Raw genomic sequence first — 27035 nt, 5'->3', positions numbered from 1 at the left:
ACTGCTTTTTTTTAATGATGAATGCAGGGGTGATCAAGGTGGAGAGAGGTATGGTAATGAGATTTCGGTGTAGGAATTTATTTTTCTTGACATGGCAGGTCATTTCCTTCCCCTAGGGTTACTTCCTTTAGGATTCCTGGTGGGCTCCAGTATTGTAGCAATAATGCTACAACTCCTGGAGCTTCCTATCTCTAATTTTATCAACCAGGTAGTTCGTAACAAACTTGGAAGCGACGGTGTTGTATGCACAAGTACTAGCTCTTGTCACAGCTGTCATTTGGTCAGCTGGCACAAGTCTACTAGGGCTCAAGCCAACTTCTATATGCTCTCAGAAGAAGATTTCTAAATGATGGACGAAGACTACCTCAAAGGAAATTAACCTACTTTGCAATAATGAATTGAAATCCAACAAAACAGGGAAACCCTAGTAAACCCTAATCTGACTAGTCTAACCTCTATGATGCAATGGTGGGAGTGCAAACTTCTAGAAATGATGCCATTACTTCAAGTGATATGGATGCATGAATGTAAGCTACTTTTACTGAAATGAACATTGTTTTTGGATTTTTGCTTAAGTGGTTGGAGTTATTATGATTTTGTTTCTTATTAGGGTTTAACTGCACAAGGGTAGTTCGAAGGGAAAGAAAGCTTGGGAAAGGTCAGGAGGGCTAGGAGAGGTTCCAGAGGATCCAAAACATCATTCCATAGAAGTCCACAACATTCAAGTGCTCAGAAACCGAGGTTACAGGTTTCTACAGGATGTCTGCAGGGGATCCTACATGAAGCTTGGGATTTCTACAGGAAGTCTGCTAACTTCTACAGGATGGTCTGTGGTTGGAGTTTTGGGTGATGGAGGAGTGGAGGAGTTGTATGGGTGGATAGGTAGAATGGAAAGGGGGCTTATGATGGCTTAGGGACAGAGATATGAGATGAGGAAAGAATAGGTCATGTTGGTTGGTGGATAAAAGGATGGAAGCAATGGAAAGTCCAAAAAGATGAAGTTATGCGAACAGTAGGAGTGTTGGGAGGAAAACTAGCTGAATCGGAGGTTGGGTAGGTGACTTTAGGCGTGGTTGAGAAGAAGAAGAAGATAACAGAGCGGTGCAATGCAGTGTAAAGGAAACAAATCTGCACAAAACCAAGAATTCATCAACCTATCCTAACTGTGTTATTAAATCAACGAACAACAATGTAAACTTCAGAGAAAAATCGTGCATGGAGTTGGAATGCAGAAATACTGCTCAAGATCAGAATGCATGGATGGATCTACAATTGAAATGACTGTGTTGCAGCTTGAATGAAAGTGTATGACTGCGTTTTTGGTGGCTGGTACGGTCTACACCTCCAATCTCTAACAGAGATGGCAGAGAGTGCACTGTCAGCCTTTTCTTGGAGCTCTAATGAATGCTGATCCTCCTACTCTAATCTAAGCAACTAAAAGCACTTGAACCATAAACTAATCCTACTCAATCACATAAAAGAAATCAAATCAGCAAACTGTAATTTCTAAATGCATGTCAAAACAGAGGAATAAAGTGTTGGAAAGAAAGACAAGTAACAATACAAGGAAGAGGAGGTCTATTGCTCTCAGGTTGGGCCCTAACCTGAGAGCTATAGCTCCCTTGAAAACTCAGAATTGAATCAAAACCTGCCATGGAAAATTTTAGGGACTAATGTTCGCCCAGTGGGCTAATTTTCCATGATTTTTCCACAAAAAAGATTCACTAATTTCCAATTTCGTAAAAGACGATTCGCCCAAATTTTAGAATATAAAATTATTTTACCTTAAAAATCGCCAACATTATATAGAGGTTATATATAAAATCATTATAAATTTGAATAATTTTACATTTATATCAATAAAGATTTTATAGTTTGCATATTAGGGATTAGTGAAATTCGCCAATGTTTCTAAACTTCAAGAAAATTTTCTATCCTTAAAATTTTCCTTGATTAACCTGCCTGTCTTTATTGAATAACCATGAGTTTAATGACATGCCAAAATTGGCTTACAAAGAGCGAAAACTGAGCTGTAGCTCGTGCTTAGAAATTACAACAGTAGTTCAAAAGTTCAAAAGAGATCCTATCAAAGGCCACAATCTTAATATTTATACATGATGAGGATCAAGCTGGCTTCCTCAATTAATGGAGCTCGACTGTCCAACTAAAAGTTAAACTGCTGTAAATTGTTGTTCCTGTAGAACCTGTTGGCTGCCTTTAAGCTCGGTGGGGAGAGCTGTTGGAGCTCGGAGTTAGGGTGGAGATCACGAGGGAGGTTATTTAAGGTTGTAGACAACCTCCCTATAAACCTGCAATGCCACCTTTGCTGTCTCCTTATCTCCTTCTGCGTGGCCTTTGCTCCCTTTAATGCCAAAAAAACCTGAAATCATCATGTATTAGCCACATAGATATAATGCCTGCCCTTCTTCCTACAAATAACACGAATATACCAAGAAATGAATGCATAAGTGATAAAAGATGAAGGGTTGAGCAAGGTAAGTAGGCCAAATGAGCCCAATTTGTTACCAAAAATTGGGGCTCATCATCACCCCCAGCTAAAATATTTTCTCATCCTTGAGCAATTTTGCCCCAGCTCCTTGTCCTTGGCCGAGAACTAGGTTCCGGAACACGCTCTTTCTTCCCTACTCTTGGTGGCTCTGCTTGATCTAGCCTTGGTGGCGATGAGGGTGCCGCTCCTTGCATCTTCTCTGTTTCCTCGACCTTGAGCCGGGCTTTTGAAGTCGATTGGTCTATCCTTCTTTTCCAAGTAGTTTCTTTTGGGCTCCCCTTCTCGTAGGTGACCGATATCTTCGAGGGGGACCTCTCACTGGGTGAAGTAGGGGCATCCCCTGTAGTGACTTGGCTGCTGGATGGGGGTTGTGGCTTGCCCATCTTTATTCTCGAACTTCTTCGAACTTCAGAGTATAGAGGGGTCTCCCTCTTCCTCTTTTCTTTTGGCTTAGGTGGCGTGCTGAGACCAGCTAGTACAGCTTCTGCCTCCCTTGCTAGAATGTCCGCCTTCTTCTCCTTGGGCTTCACTTTTCTGGGGCTTCCTGTAGAAGACCCTGTTTTAGCCAATTTCGGGCTTCCTGTAGAAGCCCTTGTTTTGGTAATTTTCGGGCTTCTTGTAGAAGCCCCTTTTTCAATAATTTTCGGGCTTCCTGTAGAAGACCCTTTTTCTGTTTTCGGGCTTCCTATAGAAGCCTGTTTCTGCTTTCCTGTAGACACAGGTGTCGCCACCTTGGCTTGCTTTGCTGCATGGGTTTTTCTTTTTGGTTTGGTTGCGGGTTTGATGAGGTACTTGTGCTGATGTGGACCTTCTCAGCCTTGTCCGTTCTGCTCTGCAACCTTTTCTCTCTTGCTGACAAAATGGGTGTGTCACCTTTTTCCTCAACATCCTTTTTCTCGTGCTTCCTCCTTTGTTCTTTCTTCTGCACTGTGGTCGGGGTCTTCTGGCCTGTTTCTTTCTTTTCCGCGGCCACTGCTTCTCTTTCCTCACTGCTGGAGGAGCCACTTTCCTCGGTCAGCATCCTTATGTCTCCATCCCTTGTCAAATTTCTGAATGATTCCCATGAGAGGGGAACCTTATATGAATGAAGCGCATCCTCCACAAGAAGTTTGATCAATCCATGGTGGGCTACCTGATCTGGTATGCCTTCTTTTAACTTTGTGGCACACTCAATTAGAGACTGTAGCAAGAAATAAGGAATGCTCAGTTTGTTTTCTACAGGAAGATCAATCTGGTGTCTCAATTCAGTGAGAAACTTGAAGTGATACGCGTACACGATGATAAAACGGCCTTCACAGGTTATATACTTCATAATTTGTAGGCTAACTTCATTCCATGGTGGCAGCAAGCTGGTTCTTCGCACCCCATTTTTGTCCTCCGTGAATTCCCCCTCAGGTGGAAAGAATTCTTTCTTTGCCTGCTGGCTCAACTTCCTTTCTTCATTATCCCATGGCAAACCCATTGGAAGTTCAGTAATTCGACTGATGTATTCCGGGGTGACCTTGAGGCCTAGGCCCCTGAAGTTCACGGTGGCCAATGTTTTGGATTTCGGCCTCAAAGCTTGTAAAAATTCTTCTGCCACTTCGTCGTCATAACCCTGCAACTTATCACAAAAGGATATCCATTGTGCTCGTGTGAAGAGCTCCACCACCTCCTGTTTTTCTCTTAATTTTGATGAATCAGTGGGTTCCCGTCTAATAAACCCACCTGGCATGATAAAAATTGTTGCTAGAGGTGGCGAATGCGGAATAAGTTTAGCTTATTAGGACAGAGCGTAGAATTACGCTTCCGTCGTGCAAATAATCCACAGAACTTATCCCTGAGGAGCTTAACACAGTTTAATTTACTGACATCCTGTAGAACGACAGTCTATGCATAGCAGACAACACTTTCAACCATTTCCTACAACCAGACTGTAGACGACGATTCTGCCACCTTTAAAAACCAATTGCATGGAGAGTTCAGGGTTACCTTTTTATCTGCCACCTTTTTACGTGAGGAACCCGCCTTCCTGTACAAATAGCTTTCCTGTAGGAGCAGCTTTCCTGTAGAAGCAGCGTGTGATTCCTGGGGAAGACTGCTGTTGGTCTGTGCTCTTGGTGGTGCTTCTCAGCCGTTTTGATAGCCAAGGGCTTGGAGTTTCGAACTGCAGAGAGATCTGAATGTTCACTCGAGGTTCGAACGGCGAATGATAAATGCATGCGGCCAATCTAGCCGATTAGATTTGAATCGGCGGGATCCGTGGCGCGGGGGTGAGCTGTCCCCGCCGGACCGTTGGATGACGTCGTTCCATCATTTGACTGCGCGTTCACTTACTACCGCATCATCCCTCCAGCAGATCCGCCACCGTTTCTTCTGCTAAATCCATTTTTTTCGACGGGGATTGTTCTCACGTGTGTGCTGATCATTCCTTTTGTCACGGCCGCCACCCAAACATCTGACTGGACCATTAACCAGTTGACGTGGCCAGTCAACTGGCCATACAGCCGCTCAACCAATTCACTTTACACTTTGTGTTATAGACATTTTTGTGCCTATCAGCATGGAGCATGAAATGTCAATAATCTGAGGGATCCAAAGTCCCTAAACATGTTGTTCTTACCCTTAGAGGAACAAGGTCTGCAAACCACAGCACTGAAAATCAGTTCTCTACCTGAAAACACTCAAAAACAGGCTATTTCTGGATCATGTCAGCTGCTCCACTGAGCATCTGCGCTGAATCTCAACTGCTCCTCCTTGTACCTGCGCTGAAGGTCAAAATTAATGAAGGCTACCTGCGCTGGGCGAGATTGGCCAAGTGGCATAGTCATTCTGCAAGGTGTCAACTGCCCAGGAAGCTTCCAAACTGACACTTGGGTCAAGGAATTCGCCTAGTGATGAGTAAGAGGGTCTTGAACTCCAAGTGGAAGCAAGATTCTCCAAGTGGACTCAAGAACTGAAGATTAACTAAAGTGGGAGAGGACACAAGTCAGCTTCAGGCCAGTCTCAAGATGACTCATCCTTTCTCCAAAACCCTATATATAGATCTCTCCCATGAGGTCTAGGGAGGCTGGAATTTTGTGCAAGTAAGGAAGTGTTGTTGGTTTGAGAACAGAGCTATTGGGTGTTTTGCTTGAAGGAGGTGAAGAGGAGATTTCTTTCAGTTGGGAGGTGTTGCTGGATTGGGACCTATTATGGTTGTAACTCTCTCAGAACTTTACTTCTATTATTAATAAAGCTTTGAGGTTCTTCTATATGCATGTATCTTGATGATGAATTGATGCTTGTATATTTGGTTTATGCTAATCCTTAAATCGATTATGGATGTATGCTTCTTGTAGTTTCCTTTCCTTGTGCTTTTACAGGATCTGTGTGTAGCTGGGCCGGTGAAAGGGAAAGGAGCTAGGAGCAAGCAGCAAGGAGTGAAGACTGGATTGACTATTAGCACAAGATAACGGTTAGTAGATCATCCTTTTCTTCCCTCTCTCATCTCATAAAGAAGAAACTTTGAATAGCTTTGCATTCAGTTGTTGCTGAGGTACTATCACCCTTAGAGTGGGATAGAGGCACTCTGCATTAGATACTTTTCCCCCCAACAAATTGGCAACTCCACTGGGGAGCGTATCTTGTTGGTTTGTTGTGTTTCTTGCTATTCATTTCATAAACAAGGAGAGTACCGAATCGAACTGTGTTTGAATCCATCAAATACAAAGTAGAGGGCAGCTACTCTGGCTCAGTTTCTGGGCAGGTTTATGATTTGAAGAGCTGATCCACAAGGACTCTAATAAGCTCTTAGTGATAGCTTTTCATCCTCATTTACATCCCTTAGTGTTTCCTTGACTGATAACTTCTAATTTGAGCAAAAACTGTGAATTTTTTAGCAATCTGTGACCCGGAAACCAAGACGGACGAAAGTCTCGTTCTTCAGTGCAGGCTGTACAAAGGCAGTCTGCACTTCAGCGCAGTTCCCGAAGGGGCTACCTGCGCTGAAGGTCAAACAGGCAGTGTTACACCTGCGCTGGACCAGTCTTGGCTTGAGCTACTGGGGTTTCCTGCTGTGTCTTGCCTTGTTTTCACTGTTGTTTTTGTTGTTTGTTGCCAGTCAGTAGGCCTATCTGAAACCAACTTCCTTTGTCATTATTCCGCCTCGGTTGTGTAAAGAAACTGTGTTTGTTCTTTTTTATTTCTTGTGTCATTTACAGTTTCCCATAACGAAAGTGAACCAGACTTGCATTGAACTCTTAGATCTAGACCTGTGATTAACTGTCGTTCTGATCTTAAGAGTTAGTTTATTTGCTGTTCATAGCTGATTGAGTTTGTCGCTTTCGTTATATGGTTTGGATTTATATATTTCTAAGTGTCGAAATAAGTGAATCGTAAAGGTGTCTTTCGATTTTTGGACAAACTTGTTTGCTTTCGCTTGAAATTGAAATCAAAGTTATACAACAGCTTTCTTTTTGCATTTCATCAACATTAAGAAAGAGAAAAGAAATACTCGCATTGTGCATGTGCATTATGACAGTTTGCATGTTGATTTAGGAAAATGCATTAGTGTGTGTTCTATGATCTGTGTGAAAAGGTGTTATCTTCCTTCTCCCTCAGTAGTTAAGGTTTTCAAAGTTGAAAGATTGAAAAGCTTGCTTATCATCTTAGATTGCATTCAGGAGTGTTAATATACATCTCGTGGTGATCCATAAAGGAAAACTGCTAAACAAGATCAACCTTAAAATAAATTGAATTTACATAACAACGCATTGAAACATAACGCAAACATCTAGAGGTCTAAGCTAGAGACGTGTTCCGGCGTCGTTAAACGTGATATCTTAGCGTTGAGTGGTTGGGTGATTCCTCCACGGTGAAGCGATAAGTATCAATACGGACTTGTGCTCCCACGTACCGTCGCGTATATATTGGGAGACCCCTATAGGATCAAAGCCTTTATCCATAGGAAACCGTGTCGGCTGCCCTACTGATCGCAATGCAGTGAACACAGCATTCACGAAGATCGACCACTCGTACTGTAAAACGTATTCTGTGGTTTTGCGAAAGGTTTGGCACACCCTCTGCCTAGAACTCCAGAGCAGTTTCTTTTGGCCTTTTTCAAACTCTATAACTGAAAAAGTCCATTCGAGCATTTTTCACTTCGGGCTCGTTAAAACATCGAAGGAGACTAGGGTCATCTTTAGCTTTTTCTCGACTCTTAAAAAGTGAAAAAGCAAGTTGTGTCTAAGCGTCATTATAAATTTTTTTTTAAACGGAACATAATCACCTCCTATTCCCACGTTGATCTTTAAGTTGAGAACATGGAACGCCCCAACCAAGGAACTTCACATGATGGAAATCCTGGTCCTTTCTCCTCTTGGGGAGAAGTTGGTGTGCCCCACATGGCCACATTGTCGCTTCGAGGACTGACAATTGGCCTGCCTGTTTGGCTATTCTCAACTAGTGTAGTTCAGAACACCATGGTTCCTGAGCAGTCGAGTCAACAGTTAGATGAGTCTAGAGCCTCCCACCAACCTTCTGCTTCCTCTAACCCTTCCTCCAATCCTTCATCTTCAAAAGGTAAAGCTGGCAAAAGCCAAGCTCCCACAGAGAAGAAGGAAAAGAAGAAGAAAGAGAAGAAGAAGAAGGAGCCTAAGGCGACTGGGGGCAAGCAAAAGACATCTAACAAAAACCCACACACAGCACAGAACGGGCCTAAATCGCCGTGCGTCATATGTAGAGGAGACCATTTCCATAGAGATTGTCCCTGTATTCCCCGGATACTAAGGGACTGGTCCCCTCGATTGCACAATTCGGGAGCTTCAACCTCTGATAGTCAGGTTGAGTGCTTACCGTCAACCAACGAAAGTGAAGGATCAAGACAAAAGGGGGGAGAAAAATCCCCCTGTAGACTGTGTGAAGGCGATCATGCCATCCACCGTTGTCCCTTCTTAGACGAAGCGAAGAGAGTTTTGGAAGATCGTCCAGTTTCACCGTTGAGACTTCCTCCTGGATACAAAAAACTCGTGCCAAGTCCTTCGTTGGTTGAAAACACAGCTAGCCCGCTCAAGTGGTCAGCTGAAGCATCAGTCATTGAAAATGAACCTACTGAATCCAGACCAGACGAAAGTCTAAAGGTCGATACGGCAGTTGACCTGGTTCTTCCTTCAGAGTTTTCATCCTCAAATGACACCGTCACTGAAGATTCATCTTCAAATGGCACCCTCACGGAAGAGAATAAGGATGACACCATCCAGATTCTTTTCATCAACACAGATTCTGATGAGCATCAGGGCAATGTGCCCATTCCTTTATCGCAGGAAGGAACATCGTCAGGATCGTATCCCGCTGTGTATTCGGTCCCACCACCAAGCAACCTGGTTGTGTCCTTTGATTGGAACCAACTGGGCAGACCCCGGTTACCAGCCAGTATATTGTTCAGAATCATAGTCCAAATTTATAGAATGGTGATGGCTGGAACTATCATTGATGAAGGGGCATCTGTGAGTATCCTTTCCTCTGTTGCTTGGAAAGCACTGGGTTCCCTGGCGCTTTTGCCTGAGATAAGAAATCTCTCGGGTTTTGATAAAGGAACCAGTCGACCATTAGGGATCCTCCCCAATGTGCCTATTACATTGAAAGGGAAGACTGTTAATATGAACGTGATGGTCATTCAAGGACCCTTGGATTATAACCTACTCCTTGGACGTGACTATATATATTGCATGGGAGCTATAGTCTCCTCACTCTTTAGAGTAATGTGTTTTCCACACGAAGGAAGGGTGGTCAAGCTCGTAGACCAAATTTCATTTCCGGGATCACGCATCGCAAATAGTCAAATACCAATCCTCAATGGTCTATTTACTCAAGAAATGTCTCTACCCCCAGTCCTCCTTCCCGATGAATGCGAGTGATTTGGAAAGATAGGACTGGAACCCAGGGGGCATGCATCCTGGTCTACTTCGGGCAGAGGAAACCTTGGGTATAGAGTAGAATTTCCGTGAAAGAATATGACTAGTCTGTACCCCGTCCGTGGATGGAAGAGGGGTTGTTCTAGAATAGAATTCTTTTGTCAAGGTCGCGTGTTTGACAAAGGTCATTCACCATTGCCTACTATGGGAGGCAGTGCCGAGGAAGTGTTCAGTTTGAAAGATTAACAGAACAATCTTTGGGTAACCAGAAAGAGGCAAGCCTCACCCTTTAAAACAAATGTTTTATCGGATAAGTAGGGGAAGCTTTGAAATTGTACTTTAAACCTGGGGGCATGCAACCTTTTGGAATGCAAGCAAGGGACGACTATTTATTTCTTAAATTTTTAGGTCCTCCCTTTAAACCTATAGGTCTAACCCTTTAAACTCGTAGGATTAGCCGTTTCCAAACTTGCATGAAGAAAGGATGAGAGGGAGCATAGCTTTGGTAAGGTGCAAGCTCTATAAAAAATGGGATCTTGCAAGAGACATTCTTATCTTATGACTGGTATATCGAGCAGTTTTAGCATAAAGTTCATGCTCGTTAAAAAATAAACGCAAAGTCCGAGCAGTTTTACTGTGGAATTTATGCTCGTTAAAAAATAGAAAAGCGTGAGCAAGGGTTCCACCAGAGTTCAAGCTCATTAAAAAATGAACCTTTCCTCGTAAATAACCATTGTGATCGTAAATTTATTAGCCATAAAAGCCTTGGTCGTGTTTGCACCCGCCACCTCCATTTCATTTGGCCAATCGTTCACCTCCATATGATTGTTTACCTCTTTTGAGGAACAGCTGTGAAGAGTGATTTCACTTAGCCATCCTTGTGATACTGCCGAGATTGGAAAATTCCAACCTGTACCTGGAATCTGCTGCTATCCCTATTCATCACTCGTTCCTCAAAAGATGAGTCTTCTTTGAGCTCTTTTCATCGGACTCGTAAAATATGAAAAGTATGCCGAGTTTTTGGCCTTCCAGCTTGTTAAAGTGACCGGAAGAGCTATCCCTCCTCTAGATTTTAATCTTTTTTGGACCTGAGGGATTATTGCACAAAAAGTTCGAGCGCTTGTTTTATTCGGCTCGTTAAAGTTATCGAAAATTCATCCCTTTTGTATTGTTTTATACTTTTTCGGACTTAAGGGATTAGATGACGAAAAAGGAATTTTGGAGTTAACTTTCTGTACCTTTTCAGACTCTCTAAAAATGAAAAGGACCGAGTTGTCTTTGTCGCTAGACTCGTTAAAATGATTAAATAGCGACAAACTTGTCTTTAGACGAGAACGAGTTTCCCTATCGCTAGGCTCGTTAAAACATAGCGATGGGCTTGCCCGAAGGGCAGGTTATAGAACAAGCATATGTTATCCTCCTCAAGCTTGACAAAAATAAAGAGGTACTGGTCAAAAATGACTGGGGAAAAATTGGGAGAACCTCAAAGCTTAATGGTAGCAAGTCGCTCTTGAACATGACACTTTGTCCTCCGTACCACATCGGGTTGGGTTGTTTCATTCACCGGTCTCATCACCGTGGTCCTCACCAAACCATTCGTATTTGGGGTAATGCTACCGATCCATCACATTAGTGTCGTTATATGTTCAAGAGATGTGTTCAGAAAGAGTCAACCGTGTCCCATCCACTGCCATACATTATCGTTCATCCACCCATGATCGCCACCCTGAGTCATATCGCACAGATTGTTTTCACCTCCACTAAAATCATTAGCTCCGTTCCGTGTCACTGATGTGGGATGCATTGAGGCCCTCCTTTGACGGATCGCTTCTTGTCGACTTCAGCTCATTATCCAAGAAGTTGATCTAGGAACACCCCCCCAGTACTCTGAAGCTTGCATGCCTCAATGGCAAGTTTCTCACTTCCGGCGACAGGTATATATCAATGACCTTCGACCAGGAGATTTTGCGTGGTGTTCGACGCCAAGTCCTTTATTCACACCACGTGAATTGTACTGCAGTACCTTGAGGGTCATTGTCATTATTGGTTATTCCTCTCGCGCTTGTTAACGGTTTACATTATTGACCGGTAATCAAGCGATGTCTTTCCATGTTCGACTTCAAGGCAATTCTCACATGGATCTACTTGTACTTAGAGTGAAGATTGAACGAGATTGAAGACCCCGGATCTAGTTTCATCCATCCGGGCTGCGATATATATTCAGGAAATATAAAGACATTTGATATGTACATCGTTGCAGCAGATGATCATCCTACTCAAAGGATGATAATTTCAGCAGAGAATTATCAGTCTATCATCAGACGCTCGTCTGTTATATGTACCAAAATGACTTTATAAAGTTGAGCATGGGAATGCCCGCCTCAGCTAGATCATGAAAAGAAGAATGAAAAATAATGTATTGTATTGTATTTTATTGCAGGGCACCTCTCAGCGATTGAATGAACTTCGGATCCTCCTAATAAAGCATTTCACCCGATAAACGACCTCATACTTTAGGGGGCAACTGTTATAGACATTTTTGTGCCTATCAGCATGGAGCATGAAATGTCAATAATCTGAGGGATCCAAAGTCCCTAAACATGTTGTTCTTACCCTTAGAGGAACAAGGTCTCCAAACCACAGCACTGAAAATCAGTTCTCTACCTGAAAACACTCAAAAACAGGCTATTTCTGGATCATGTCAGCTGCTCCACTGAGCATCTGCGCTGAATCTCAACTGCTCCTCCTTGTACCTGCGCTGAAGGTCAAAATTAATGAAGGCTACCTGCGCTGGGCGAGATTGGCCAAGTGGCACAGTCATTCTGCAAGGTGTCAACTGCCCAGGAAGCTTCCAAACTGACACTTGGGTCAAGGAATTCGCCTAGTGATGAGTAAGAGGGTCTTGAACTCCAAGTGGAAGCAAGATTCTCCAAGTGGACTCAAGAACTGAAGATTAACTAAAGTGGGAGAGGACACAAGTCAGCTTCAGGCCAGTCTCAAGATGACTCATCCTTTCTCCAAAACCCTATATATAGATCTCTCCCATGAGGTCTAGGGAGGCTGGAATTTTGTGCAAGTAAGGAAGTGTTGTTGGTTTGAGAATAGAGCTATTGGGTGTTTTGCTTGAAGGAGGTGAAGAGGAGATTTCTTTCAGCTGGGAGGTGTTGCTGGATTGGGACCTATTATGGTTGTAACTCTCTCAGAACTTTACTTCTATTATTAATAAAACTTTGAGGTTCTTCTATATGCATGTATCTTGAGGATGAATTGATGCTTGTATATTTGGTTTATGCTAATCCTTAAATCGATTATGGATGTATGCTTCTTGTAGTTTCCTTTCCTTGTGCTTTTACAGGATCTGTGTGTAGCTGGGCCGGTGAAAGGGCAAGGAGCTAGGAGCAAGCAGCAAGGAGTGAAGACTGGATCGACTATTAGCGCAAGATAACGGTTAGTAGATCATCCTTTTCTTCCCTCTCTCATCTCATAAAGAAGAAACTTTGAATAGCTTTGCATTCAGTTGTTGCTGAGGTACTATCACCCTTAGAGTGGGATAGAGGCGTTCTGCATTAGATACTTTTGCCTCCAACACTTTGCAAACAATTCAAAGTAAAATTCATGCGATCTGACGGAAGAAAGTGTCGAGACACTTACCTGCGTAGCTGCAACATGATTTTCCGGGTTTTGGACGATGATGAATGGATCTACCTGCTGCTGGTGAATTTGCACAGGCCCGGAGGTTCACGTTTACAGGTTGTCGACGATGGAGTTGATTCTTGGCTGCATGCGTCCGCGTTCATTGCATATGGCCAGCGCTGTGAATAGTATACACTCTAGCGGGCTCAGCTGTTACAGGACTCCTGCGGGATGTCTTGTAACAGTTCTTCCTCTTTGGGTGCATGCTGCACGACGAAGGATCTGGCCTCTCGATCACGTTCCCAGGGCTTCTGAATGACTACGACGGATATGGTATGAGATCTCAGAGTTTTTTTCATTTAAAAATCGTTTTTTCTTGAGAACTCATCGATCTGCTTTGCTGGTGCAGGTAGCTTCGTTTCATGTCGACAAGGATGGAAGGACGAGTTGACAACAATGTGCAAGGGAGATAACAATAGCTTGCATGCGTCCAAACTGATCCTTAGTCGTTAGATATCCTCATAAAATGGATTCTGGGCCATCCTGAACTTCTACAGGAAGTTTCCTGTAGAAATACAGAGCTTCCTGTAGAAAGGTTGTGTTTCCTGTAGAGAGTCTGCACCTTCCTGTAGAAAATCGGCATCTTCCTGTAGAAAATCTGCGTCTTCCTGTAGAAAATCTGTGTCTTCTTGTAGAAGACTCAAGCTGTAATAAAATTGCACATACCTTGGAGAAAATGAGTATTCTTGGAGGAGGTGCTGGTGAGGTCTCCTGACAGCATGATAAGGATCCTTGGCTTTGAGTTGAGAGGCTTCCTCTCCTCCATAGAACACCTGCAACCTGCATGCAATTTTACATTATGAATCTGCTGACCTTGTTTTTTCTTTTTTTCTCTATTTTTTTTTTTTTGAAAGATAACAGGGGCGCCTCATTGAGGTTTTCACCCTTGCCATCTGCCTTAAGCGCCTCGAGAGGTTTTCACTCAAGGATCTTTTTTCAAATCTCTTTCTTTTTGTTTTTTTTTTGAAAGACAATAGGGGCGCCTCAATAAGGTTTTCACCCCTACCACCTGCCTTGGGCACCTTAGAAAGGTTTTCACCCAAGGATCTTTATTATTATTATTATTTTTTTTTTTTTTAGATCTTTCAAGGTATGCCCAAAGGAGAGGCAGAACCCTTCTCTATGACCAATACTGATTTCTCCATAGTTTTGATGAACTCTTGCCTTGAGAGAGGCTTCCTGTAGATCTTCAATCGATGCCCATTGACAAGCATGGGGATGGCTTCCTCATCAATGGTCCGAATAAGAACAGATCCATTGTCATGACATTTTTCCACTGCATATGGTCCTAGCCATCTGGTTCTCAGCTTCCCCTTGAAATCTTTGTATATGGAGTCATACAACAAAGCCCAATCTCCCGGCTGGAATTGCTTGTCATGGAGATGTTGGTCATGCCACACCTTTCTCTGAAGTTGAACCACTTCAGAGTGAAGGAGGGCCTGCATTCGGTGCTCATCCAGTCCATTTAGCTGCAATAACCTTTCTTGTTGTGCATGGCTGAGATCTAGATCTAGCTGAGCTGCCATCCTCAAAGTGTTGTATTCAAACTCAATGGACAGCAAAGCTTTCTTCCCATAGACCAGCTCATAAGGTGTGAAGCCGGTGGTGGTCTTCCAGGTGGTGTTGTAAGCCCATGTGGCCTTAACCAAGCGATCTGCCCAGTCCTTTCTGCTGTCGCTCACCACCTTAGTCAAGATCCCTTCTAATGCTCTATTGGTGACTTCCAACTGCCCATTTGCTTGAGGGTGATAGGGGGTGGAAGTCCTATGCTTGATCTTGTGGTGAGCTAGTAAGTCTTCAACTAGGTTGGATGTGAACTAGCTCCCTTGACCGGTGACTAGCTCTCTTGGGTAGCCAAACTTGTAGAAGATGTTTTCTCTTAAGAACTCGACCACCTTTTCTTCTATTGCTGTTTTGATTGCTTTATTCTCTGCCCACTTTGTCAGGTAGTCAGTACACACAATGATGTAAGACCTTTTCCTCGAAGGAGGGTTGATTGGACCCACAAAGTCCATGCCCCACTTCTCAAATGGCTCAAGAGTCACTTGAGGGTGGAGAGGCATCTCATCCCTTTGAGTCGGTTTCCCCATTCTTTGGCATTGGTCACATTGGCTGATATATCTTCTGACATCTTGATGAAGTGTGGGCCAATAGTAGCCTGCCTGGAGGATCTTGAAGGCAGTTCTCTTTGCTGCAAAGTGTCCTCCACAAGGCCCATCATGATAGGTGAGGAGGATATCAAATACTTCCTCCTCCCTTACACAATGCCTTAAGATCTGATTAGGGCCAAGCTTGAACAGATTGCCCTCGATCCAAGTAAATGAGGCACTTTTTCTGATGATTCTGCTCTTCTCTCTTGAAGATAGGTGCAAGGGAACTGTGCTGAAACAAGGTAGTTTGCTATATCAGCAAACCATGGAGAGAGTGCTGAGATAGCAAACAGATGTTCATCGGGCATCTGGTTATCCACTGTTCCATCCTCATTTGCAGACAAATCCAATCTAGATAAAAAGTCAGCAACAACATTTTCTTTACCTGGTTTGTCAACAATGGTCAAATCAAACTGCTGCAACAAAAGTAACCATCTAATAATACGAGCATTCACATCTGGTTTATTCATTAAATATCTAATTGTAGCATGGTCTGTATGTAAAAACGTTTGATAGCCAGTGATATAGTGTCGGAACTTGTTCAGTGCATGGACCACAGCCAAAACCTCTTTCTCACTTACAGTGTAATTCAGCTCAGCTTTGGACAAGTTTTTACTAACAAAGTAAATGGCATATGGAAGTTTCTGTTCAACTTGTCCTAATGCTGCACCTATGGCTTTGTTCGAGGCATCAGTGTGGATGTGGAAAGGTAGGGCCCAGTTTGGACCTCTCAAGATTGGGGCTGACACCAACTTTTCCTTTAATTCATTCAAAGCCCTCTGACATTCATCAGTCCACTTAAACTCCACATCTTTTGCCAACAGGCCAAACAATGGCGAGGCTAGCTTGCTAAAGTCCTTAATGAATCTCCTGTAATACCCTGCTAATCCTAAGAAACTCCGAACATCCCTTACCTTTTGAGGAGGTGGAACCTTCTTGATGAGAGCAATTTTGTTAGGATCCACCTGTAACCCTTGGCAAGAAATGGTATGACCTAGCATGGTTCCTTCAGTCATCAGGAATTCACATTTTTCAGGACTAAGGGACAGGTTCATCTCAGTGCATTTGGTTAGGACTTTTCCCAAATTGGACAATGCTTCCTGGAAATTGGCCCCATAAGGAGTGAAGTCATCCATATAGATTTCCACTGCATCATGGACCAGCTCCGAGAAGATGCTCAAGACAGCTCTCTGGAAGGTAGCAGGAGCATTGCATAGCCCAAAGGGAAGAACTCGGTAGGAAAAGGTACCCCAAGGACAAGTGAAGGTGGTCTTATCTTGGTCTTCCGGGCTGATTTGGATCTGGTTGTACCCGCTAAACCCATCCAGGAAAGAGAAGAACTTCTTTCCTGCCAGTCCATCCAACACTTGATCTATGAAAGGTAGAGGGAAATGGTCTTTCTTAGTAGCTTTGTTTAGTTCTCGGTAGTCCACACAGATTCTCCACTTCCCATTCTTCTTGGGAACCAATACCAGAGGGGACACCCATTCACTATCTGAGATGGGGTAAATGAATCCAGCATCCAACAATTTTTGCAATTCTTCCTTGACAATGTCCTTAAGGGCTGGATTCATTCTCCTCTGAGGTTGCCTAACCGGTTTACAACCCTCTTTGATGTATATGTGATGGGTACAGACCGAGGGATGGACTCCTTTCATCTCCTTATAGCTCCAAGAAAAAGCATCTAGGTGACTGGCCAACAGGCTACACAGCTCCTTTTCCTGGGAAAGAGATAGGGAGGAGCTGATCTTTAACGTTCTCTCAGGGCCGAACTCCACATTCTTGACTCTGGGAGTGACAGGGTTGGTCGTACAAAGATCCACTAAGGTGCTGGCTTGGGCATCCTCCACCAATTTCTCTAAGGAGAGTGCACTGGAAGGCGGATTCTGGATCAAGGTCTCAATCAAGTCATCCTCGGTTGGGGGGTCTCTTCTGGTGGTATCTAGGGTGCACAAAGGTGCTGAGTATACTTCATCCTCTCCTCCTTCCTCCAACCAAAGTGGTAAGTCATGCTCTAAGGAAGGTTGGGCAGGAGGATATAGGACTAGCTGCTTGGACATAGGACCATTTTTGATGGTCATATTTCCTGCACGACAACTTATGTAAGAATCTGCAGTGGCTAACCAAGGCCTTCCCAAAATAAGAGGATATCCAGTAAGCTTTGCCTTGGGTTTCAGAACCAAGAAATCTGTAGGGTATTCCCAAGAGTCGACAGAGACCAAGACATCCTCCACAATCCCTTCGGGAGTCACAGTGCAGCGATCTGCAAGTTGCAAAACTATCGAGGTCTTCCTCAAGGAACCCTGAAGATTGAGTTTGAGCATGGTATCCCTGGTCATCACATTAATGGAAGCCCCCAAATCAATCAAAGTGTGAGGTATGATGATGCCATTGATATGGACATCTACTACAGGACTCCCAGGATCTAGATACTTTGGGCAGATGACTTGTCCTAACATAAGGTTAGATAGTTGTCCTAAGACATTGATGGTTGAATCATCTCTCTTTCGCCTGCCTGGGTGTTTGAAACACTTTTCCTTATCCAGTTTGTTGTATATTGGCACATCCTTGATGGCTTGGAGAAGTGGTATTTTCACACACAACTGCTTGAGCTCACCGAGAAGCTCATCCTCCTCTGGGTTGGGTTGTGTGGTGGCTGTTAGTCTCTCAGGAAAGCGTGGAATAGCCTTTGGTTCACTTTCATGTTTATCTTCCTCATCCTCTGGGGGAGGAGGTTGGCGATCTGGAAGAGTCTTTCCAGATCGAAGATTGATCTCCTAGATCTCCACAGCATAAGTAGGGCATGATGTTTCCCCAGTGTATACCAGCTGGGCCTGTCTATTGTTGGGGTTCGGGTTTGGTTGAGCAGGTATTTGAGGTTGCCTTGGAGGAGCAGGAGGTAATGGTTGAGGTTGAACGGGTGGTGGAGGCAAAATGGCAGGAGGAGTGTTGTATTGGGGCCTCCACCCCGACTGAGGTGCATTCCACTGAGGCTGTGGCTGGGCCTGTGAGTGATAAGAATGAGTAGTGGGTTGAGTAGGGTACTGAGGTGGATAAGACCATGGAGGAGGCATAGACCAGGAAGGATGAGCAGGGGGACCCCAGGAAGGCATAGGAGTCGATTGGTTGGGGCTGTAATAAGCTTGAGGTGCCCCTTGCATCCCCTGTTGGTAAGGTCTAGGTCCTTGTGGCCTCCTTTGGTTGAGGTAATAGAGAGGTTCAGTGGGAGCTTCTGTCCCTTCGTACATGGCTTTAAATCCAGGTAAGGCTGGACATTGGTTTGTGGGATGGTCCTCCTCACAAATGAAACACACTTCAACCGAATGAAATGGACATTCGTTCTTAGGGTGTCTCCTGGTACATCTAGGATAGAAGATAGCCAAGGCTCTCTCAGCTTCTTCCTTCTTCTGCTGGATCCTGAATGTGTCCAGTTGCATGGCAATAGTCTGTCTCACCTCACTCTTAAGATCTTCCAATTGATTTGCAAACTCATGTTTGGAGAAAGGGACACCAGTTGAGAGGAGGTTTCCTGTACCTCGTTTCCGAGCTGCCCTGGAGTGGTTTCTAAACACAGTCTTGATGTCCTCATAAGGCAGTTGGTAAATGTCCCCCCCAGCTAACATGTGAAGGGTATCTAAGAGGTCTTCAGGGACTCCTCGGAGCAGGACCAACTTGAGGGATTCAGGGTCAAGTGTGCACCTGGCCCGCTTATAGCTAAGTTGGAACCTCTCCTCATAATCCTCTAAGGACTCATCATTTCCCATGGTCATCTGAAAGATTTCTCCCTTGGTTTCCTTGGACCTACAGTAATCCCTGTACTTGGTATTGAAAGCTTGTTGCATCTGAGCCCAGGTGGTGATACTATTCCCAGGTAAGCCCATGAACCAGCGTAATGCTGCATCCTTAAGAGTGGAAGGGAAGAGTTTCATCTTCTACTCATCTTCAGTATAGTCATAAGTTCTACAAAGGACAGCATACTCAAACAGGAAGGTATCAGGATCTTCAGTAGTCAGTCCATGGAAGTGAGGTAAAGCGGAGGGGCTAATGTTCTTCATTTTTATTTCTCCATTGGTCTCTCGGATGGGGAAGGCACCTTCTATTCTCTCATATTCTCTTCTATTGTCAGCCATAGCTTCAGATGGGATGGTCTCTAATTCTTCTTCTGCTATAGGATCTTCGTATATCTCAGGAGGTTCACCTATAGGTTCTTCTGGATCACTAGCACCGAAGAAGAGAGAAGGGTGACTCAGTGATGTGGTGGGGGTGTTGGGTAAGAATTTGCCTGTTTTATCTCGATTCCTACGAGGCATGAAATGGAAAGGCTTTTTTTTTTTTTTGATTGCTTTTGTTTTTTTTCTGTGGTACCTGCAAAACTGAAACAGATTGATCTACAACTAACTATAAAGATGCAGAATTAAACTGAAAGCAGGAAAGAACTAATCTACTTTGCTCAAATTAAATTGCAGGAATGGAAATGCTAGTCTACGCTTGCAGAATTGAAACACTAATCTACGCTTGCAGAAATGAAATTGCAGAATTGAAATGCTAATATATGAAAGCAGGAAATGCTAATCTATGAAAGCAGGAAATGCTAATCTATGAAAGCAGGAAATGTCTATGCTACTTTTGCAGAATGGAAATGAAATAAACTACTTAGAAGAAGGCAAGAGTAAGAAAATAGAAGAAAAGCAACAATTACTAATACTCTGATGCTTCCCCGGTAACGGCGCCAAAAAGATGGTGGGCTCCAGTATTGTAGCAATAATGCTACAACTCCTGGAGCTTCCTATCTCTAATTTTATCAACCCTGTAAGGACTCTGGACACCACATATCTCCACAATGGTATGATATTGTCCACTTTGGGCCTAAGCCCTCATGGATTTGCTTTTGGACTTACCCCAAAAGGCCTCATACCAATGGAGATATTTGTCCATCCTTATATATCCATGATCCTCCCCACCTCTAGTCAATGTGGGACTTTGGTCGTATACCCAACAATCCTCCCCTCGAACAAAGGACCATCAAGCCTCCCCTCAAACGATTATCCATCCGTCCACTCTCTACCAGCCAGGATTCTCCGCTCCAATGCGTTGGAAGCACATGCCTTACATGGAGCACCACCTACCTCGAGAGCTTGCTCTATCCCAGGTCAACTCCTCTTCACCTTGTTGGGACCAGGACACGTCCATGAAGAATCCAGAGCACACCGCCTGTCTAACCGAGCTCATCCACGGATCCCATCGTGATATTACCGGGGCCCACCACCTTCGTTCGGTATTCTGAGGATTCATCCACTTGGCTAACTTTGGGGCATGGCTCCGATACCATTTGTAAGGACTCTGGACACCACATATCTCCACAATGGTATGATATTGTCCATTTTGGGCATAAGCCCTCATGGATTTGCTTTTGGACTTACTCCAAAAGGCCTCATACCAATAGAGATATTTATCCATCCTTATATATCCATGATCCTCCCCACCTCTAGTTAATGTGGGACTTTGGTTGTATACCCAACAAACCCGGTAGTTCGTAACAAACTTGGAAGCGACGGTGCTGCATGCACAAGTACTAGCTCTTGTCGCAACTGTCACTTGGTCAGCTGGCACAAGTCCGCTAGTGCTCAAGCCAACTTCTATATGCTCTCAGAAGAAGCTTTCTAAATGATGGATGAAGACTACCCCAAAGGAAATTAACCTACTTTGCAATAATGAACTGAAAGCCAACAAAACAGGGAAACCCTAGTAAACCCTAATCTAACTAGTCTAACCTCTATGATGCAATGGAGGGAGTGCAAACTTCTAGAAATGATGCCATTACTTCAAGTGATATGAGATGCATGAATTTAAGCTACTTCTACTAAAAAGAACATTGTTTTTGGATTTTTGCTTAATTGGTTGGAGTTATTATGATTTTGTTTCTTATTAGGGTTTGACTGCGCAGGGGTAGTTCGAAGGGAAAGAAAGCTTGGGAAAGGTCTGGAGGGCTAGGAGAGGTTCCAAAGGATCCAAAACATCATTCCATAGAAGTCCACAATGTTCAGGTGCTCGGCAACTGAGGTTACAGGTTTCTACAGGATGTCTGCAGGGGATCCTACAGGAAGCTTGGGATTTCTATAGGAAGTCTACTAACTTCTATAGGATGGTCTGTGGTTGGAGTTTTGGGTGATGGAGGAGTGGAGGAGTTGTATGGGTGGATAGGTCGAATGGAAAGGGGGCTTATGATGGCTTAGGGACAAAGATATGAGATGAGGAAAGAATAGGTCAAGTTGGTTGGTGGATAGAAGGATGGAAGCAATGGAAAGTCCAAAAACATGAAGTTACGTGAACAGTAGGAGTGTTGGGAGGAAAACGAGCTGAATCAGAGGTTGGGTAGGTGACTTTAGGCGTGGTTGAGAAGAAGAAGAAGATAACAGAGCGGTGCAACGCAGTGTAAAGGAAACAAATCTGCACAAAACCAAGAATTCATCAACCTATCCTAACTGTGTTATTAAATCAACGAACAACAATGTAAACTTCAGAGAAAAATCATGCATGGAGTTGGAATGCAGAAATACTGCTCAAGATCAGAATGCATGGATGGATCTACAATTGAAATGACTGTGTTTCAGCTTGAATGAAAGTGTATGACTGCGTTTTTGGTGGTTGGTACGGTCTACACCTCCAATCTCTAACAGAGATGGCAGTGAGTGCACTGTCAGCCTTTTCTTGGAGCTCTAATGAATGCTGATCCTCCTACTCTAATCTAAGCAACTAAAAGCACTTGAACCATAAACTAATCCTATTCAATCACATAAAAGAAATCAAATCAGAAAAATGTAATTTCTAAATGCATGTCAAAACAGAGGAATAAAGTGCTGGAAAGAAAGACAAGTAACAATACAAGGAAGAGGAGGTCTATTGCTCTGAGGTTGGGCCCTAACCTGAGAGCTATAGCTCCCTTAAAAACTCAGAATTGAATCAAAAGCTGCCTGTCTTTATTGAATAACCATGAGTCTAATGACATGCCAAAACTGGCTTACAAAGAGCAAAATCCGAGCTGTAGCTCGTGCTTAGAAATTACAACAGTAGTTCAAAAGTTCAAAAAAGCTCCTATCAAAGGCCACGGCCTTAATATTTATACATGATGAGGATCAAGCTGGCTTCCTCAATTAATGGAGCTCGACTGTCCAACTAAAAGTTAAACTGGTGTAAACTGTTGTTCCTTTAGACCTGTTGGCTGCCTTTAAGCTCGGTGGGGAGAGCTGTTGGAGCTCGGAGTTAGGGTGGAGATCACGAGGGAGGTTATTTAAGGCTGTAGACAACCTCCCTATAAACCTGAAATGCCACCTTTGTTGTCTCCTTGTCTCCTTCTGCGTGGTCTTTGCTGCCTTTAATGCCAAAAAAACCTGAAATCATCATGTATTAGCCACATAGATATAATGCCTGCCCTTCTTCCTACAAATAACATGAATATACCAAGAAATGAATGCATAAGTGATAAAAGATGAAGGGTTGAGCAAGGTAAGTAGGCCAAATGAGCCCAATTTGTTACCAAAAAATGGGGCTCATCAATTCCCAAGCCATTGTAATTCCTACAGGATCATCTTGTAGGTTTTCAAGGGATTCTGTAGGTCTACATGGAATCCTGTAGAAAACACAGAACCCTTCCATACTAAGGCAAATGAGTGAAAGAATGGAAGGAATGGTGGAATGGTGAAGGATAATGAATGAAGAAATAAAACTATGAGTTGAATAGGTCCCTTTTGGTTCTCCATTGCTTCTCTGATTGTCATCCTCCTGACCTGCAAACAAAATTTCATATTTTTCTTTTCCCTCTCTTTAAAAAAAGAAAAAAAGAAAAAAAACTAGTCTACCTCCAAGAGGTTTTCATCCTAGCTTCTTGCCCTAGGCGCCTCAAGAGAGGTTTTCACCCAAATATCTTTTTATTTCTCCATTTTTTTTTAACACCATTGGGCTACCTCAAGAGGTTTTCAACCCAATAGTGGGACTCAGGCGCCTCATGGAGGTTTTCACCTGAGTCTCCTTATTTTTATTTTATTTTTATTTTCTTAGTGACTTGACGAGGTAGGAGTTGAGACTTGCTCCACCACCATCATTGTTTTGTTGATACCATCTATGAACTCTTTCTTTGACAATGGCCTTTTGTAAACTTTCAATCTCTGCCCATTAACAAGTAAAGGATTGGCCTCTGCATCTATGGTTATGATCTGCATTGAACCATTGTCTTGATATTTCTTTATAACATAAGCCCCAAACCATCTAGTCATTAAATTGCCCTTAAATACTTTATACCTAGAATCATATAACAAGGCACAATCACCTTCTTGCAATTTCTTATCCTTGATGTTCTTATCATGCCATATCTTCCTCTGAATTTGAGTTACCTCTGTGTGTAGGAGGGCTTGCATTGTGAACTCATATAAACCATTCAATTGGAGCAATCTCTCTTTTTTCCCCTACTGAGATCCAGATCTAGTTGGGCTTTCATCCTCAATGTATTATACTAAATTCAATTGAAAGTAGGGCCTTCTTCCCATAGACCAGCTCATAGGGTGTGAATCTAGTGGTGGTATTCCAGGTGGTATTATAGACCCAGGTGGCCTCAACTAGTCTATCTTCCCAATATTTTATGTTGCTACTAATTACTTTGGTTAGAATGCCCTCCATCACTTTGTTGGTCACCTAAAATTTCCCATTAGCGTGTGGTTGATAGGGAGTGGAGGTTCTATGCTTAATCTTGTGCTGGCTTAACAGGTCTTTAATCATGTTGGAGGTAAACTAGCTGCCTTGATTAGTGATCAGTTCTCTAGGCTACCCAAACTTCTAGAATACATTCTCCCTTAAGAACTAATCCACCTTCTCCTCTGTTGTTGCCTTGATTACCTTGGTTTCAACCCACTTAGTCAGATAGTCAGTGCATACAATGATATACTACTTTTTCTTGGAAGTAGGGTCAATAGGCCCAATGAAATCCATGCCCCACTTGTTAAATGGCTTGAAGGTCACTTAAGGTTGTAGAAGCATTCAATCGTTTGGAGTAGGCTTTCCCATCCTATGGCACCGACCACAATGACTAGTATATCTTTTCACATCCTGAAGAAGAGTGGGAAATAATAACCATCTTTTAACACCTTGAATGTTCTCCACTTTACGGCAAAGTGACCTCGAAAAGGCCCATCATGACAGGTCAAAAGGATTTCAACGACTTCCTCCTCCATAACAGATCTTCTTAGAATTTGATCAAGGCCTAGTTTTAAGAGGTTGCCACAAATCCAAGTGAATGGGGTGCTCTTCCTCACTATCTTGCTTTGCTCTTTGGACGACAAGTTTGGTGGGAACTGTGCAGATACCAAATAGTTTGTTATGTCAGCAAACCATTGAGAGAGAACTAAAATGGCGAATAAGTGTTCATCGGGTAATTGATCATCAATCATTCCTTCCTCACCAACATGAAAAGTTAATTTGGACCAAAAATCTGCAACAACATTTTCCTTTCTATGCTTATCAACAATAGTTAAATGAAATTGCTGTAATAAAAGTAACCATCCAATAATCTGAGCATTCACATTAGGTTTATTCATTGAATATTTGATTGCAGCATCATCAATATCTACAAATGTTTGATAACCTGTAATGTAATGCCTAAATTTTTTCAATGAATACACAACAGCCAGGAGCTCCTTTTTTGTCACTGTGTAGTTTAATTCGACCTTGGACAGATTCTTACTGATAAAGTAAATAACATAAGGCAATTTTTCATCTATCTAGCCTAGAGCTTCTCCTATGGCTTTGTGTGTGAGGCATCAACATGTATATGAAAAGGAAGGGCGAAATTTGGGCCTTGGAGAATCGGTGCAGTCGTCAACTTGGCCTTCAGGGTGTCCAGGGCCTCTTGACAGCTTTTTAACCATACAAAGTTAGAGTATTTGGTCAAAAACCCAAACAAAGGAGAAGTTAACTTGCTGAAGTCTTTTATAAACCTTCGATAGTATCCATCTAACCCTAGGAAACTTCTTACATTTATCTACTTTTGCAAAGGTGGGATCCTTTATATGATAGCAATTTTGTTTGGGTGCACCTACAGTCCTTGCTGGGATATTGAATGACCTAGCACAATCCCTTTAGTCATCAGGAACTCACATTTTTCGGGACTAAGATACACGTTCATTTCAATTCATTTGTTCATAACCTTACCTAAGTTGGACAGAGCCTTGTGGAAATCACATCCATACGGTATAAAATCATCCATATAAATCTCTACTGCATCATGGACAAACTCAACAAAGATACTCAGAACTACTCTGTGGAAAATGGAAGGAGAATTGTATATGCCAAAAGGAAGGACCCTATAGGTGAAAATACCTTGGGGACAAGTGAAGGTGGTGTTATCCTGGTCTTCCAGGCTGATCTGGATTTGATTATACCTTCTGAATCCATCTAGGAAAGAGAAAAGAAAAAGCCTTGCCAGACCATCTAGCACTTGGTCGATGAAAGGTATAGGGAAATGGTCCTTCTTTGTAGCTTTGTTTAACTCTCTGTAATCGACACAAATCCTCCACTTACCATTTTTCTTTGGGACCAACACCAAAGGATAGACCTACTCATTGTTGGAGATAGTACCAATGAATCCTACATCTAGCATCTTTTGCAATTCTTCTTTGACTATATCTTTGAGAGCTAGATTCATCCTCCTTTGGGGTTTCTGGACTTGTTTGCAACCTTCTTTGATATAAATTTAGTGAGTATACACTGAGGGGTGAACTCCCTTCATTTCTTTGTAACACGAAGCAAAGGCATCCATGTGTTCCTTTATCATTTATACAAATTTTCTTCTTGGTGAACAAAAAGAGATGGGTTGATTTTCAAAGTTCTCTCAAGGCCGAATTATATGGTTTTGACATGGATAGGGGTGGAATCAGCTAAGCATAGATCAATCTCATGGTTCTTGTAGGTTTCCTTTACTACTTCTAAGGAAAATGTGCTGGGAGTTGGACTTTGGAGTATGTGTTCAATCAAATCATCTTCATCCGTTTGTCCCCCTCCCATGGTGTTTCTAAGGTATAGATTTGGGCAGAATAAACTTCATATTCTTCCTCCTCTTCTAGGCATAAAGGTAAGTCATGTTCTAGAGATGGCTGAGCAGGAGGGTATAGGACTAACTTCTTGGACATATGCCCATTCTTGATAGTCATATTTTCAACCCTGCAACTAATGTAGTCATCGACAGTGGCTAACCGGGGCCTCACAAGGATAAGAGCATAACCAGTTAGCTTAGACTTAGGTTGGAGAACTAGGAAATTTGCAGGGTATTCCGAAGAGTCAATGGAGACCATCACATCCTCCACAATCCCTTCAGGGGTCACTGTGGAGCGGTCTACAAGTTGTAGGACTGTTGTGGTCTTTCTCAATGAACCTTAGAGGTTGAGCTTGAGCATGGTGTCCTTGGTCATCACATTAATGGCAACCCCAAGATCAATCAAAGTGTGTGGGACAATGGCGCCATTGATGTGCACATCTACTACAGGGCTTCTAGTGTCCAAATAATTTTGACAGATTACTTGCCCCAATGTTAAGTTGGATAGTTGTCCAATGACATTAATGGTAGGAGCATATCTTCTTCGCCTCATGTTGGGCAATTTAATTGCTTAAATTATTTTTCATTAAATTATCAACCAGGGATACTCGTAAGCTTGTGATGGTGCCAGCAAAATATATGCACGAGTAGGCAACTAACTCTAACCTAAGAAAGCTAAAGGCTCTTAATTCAAAAGGTCCTAATTGTCCTTCCCCACAGTACTATCCTCAAGA

This window comes from Pinus tabuliformis, chromosome 3_2, assembly GCF_031772625.1.
Source record: "Pinus tabuliformis cultivar Carrire ecotype Pingquan chromosome 3_2, CPIR1, whole genome shotgun sequence".
Classification (NCBI taxonomy): domain Eukaryota; kingdom Viridiplantae; phylum Streptophyta; class Pinopsida; order Pinales; family Pinaceae; genus Pinus; species Pinus tabuliformis.
The sequence above is the reverse complement of the archived record's forward strand: the minus strand, read 5'-3'. Positions refer to the sequence as shown.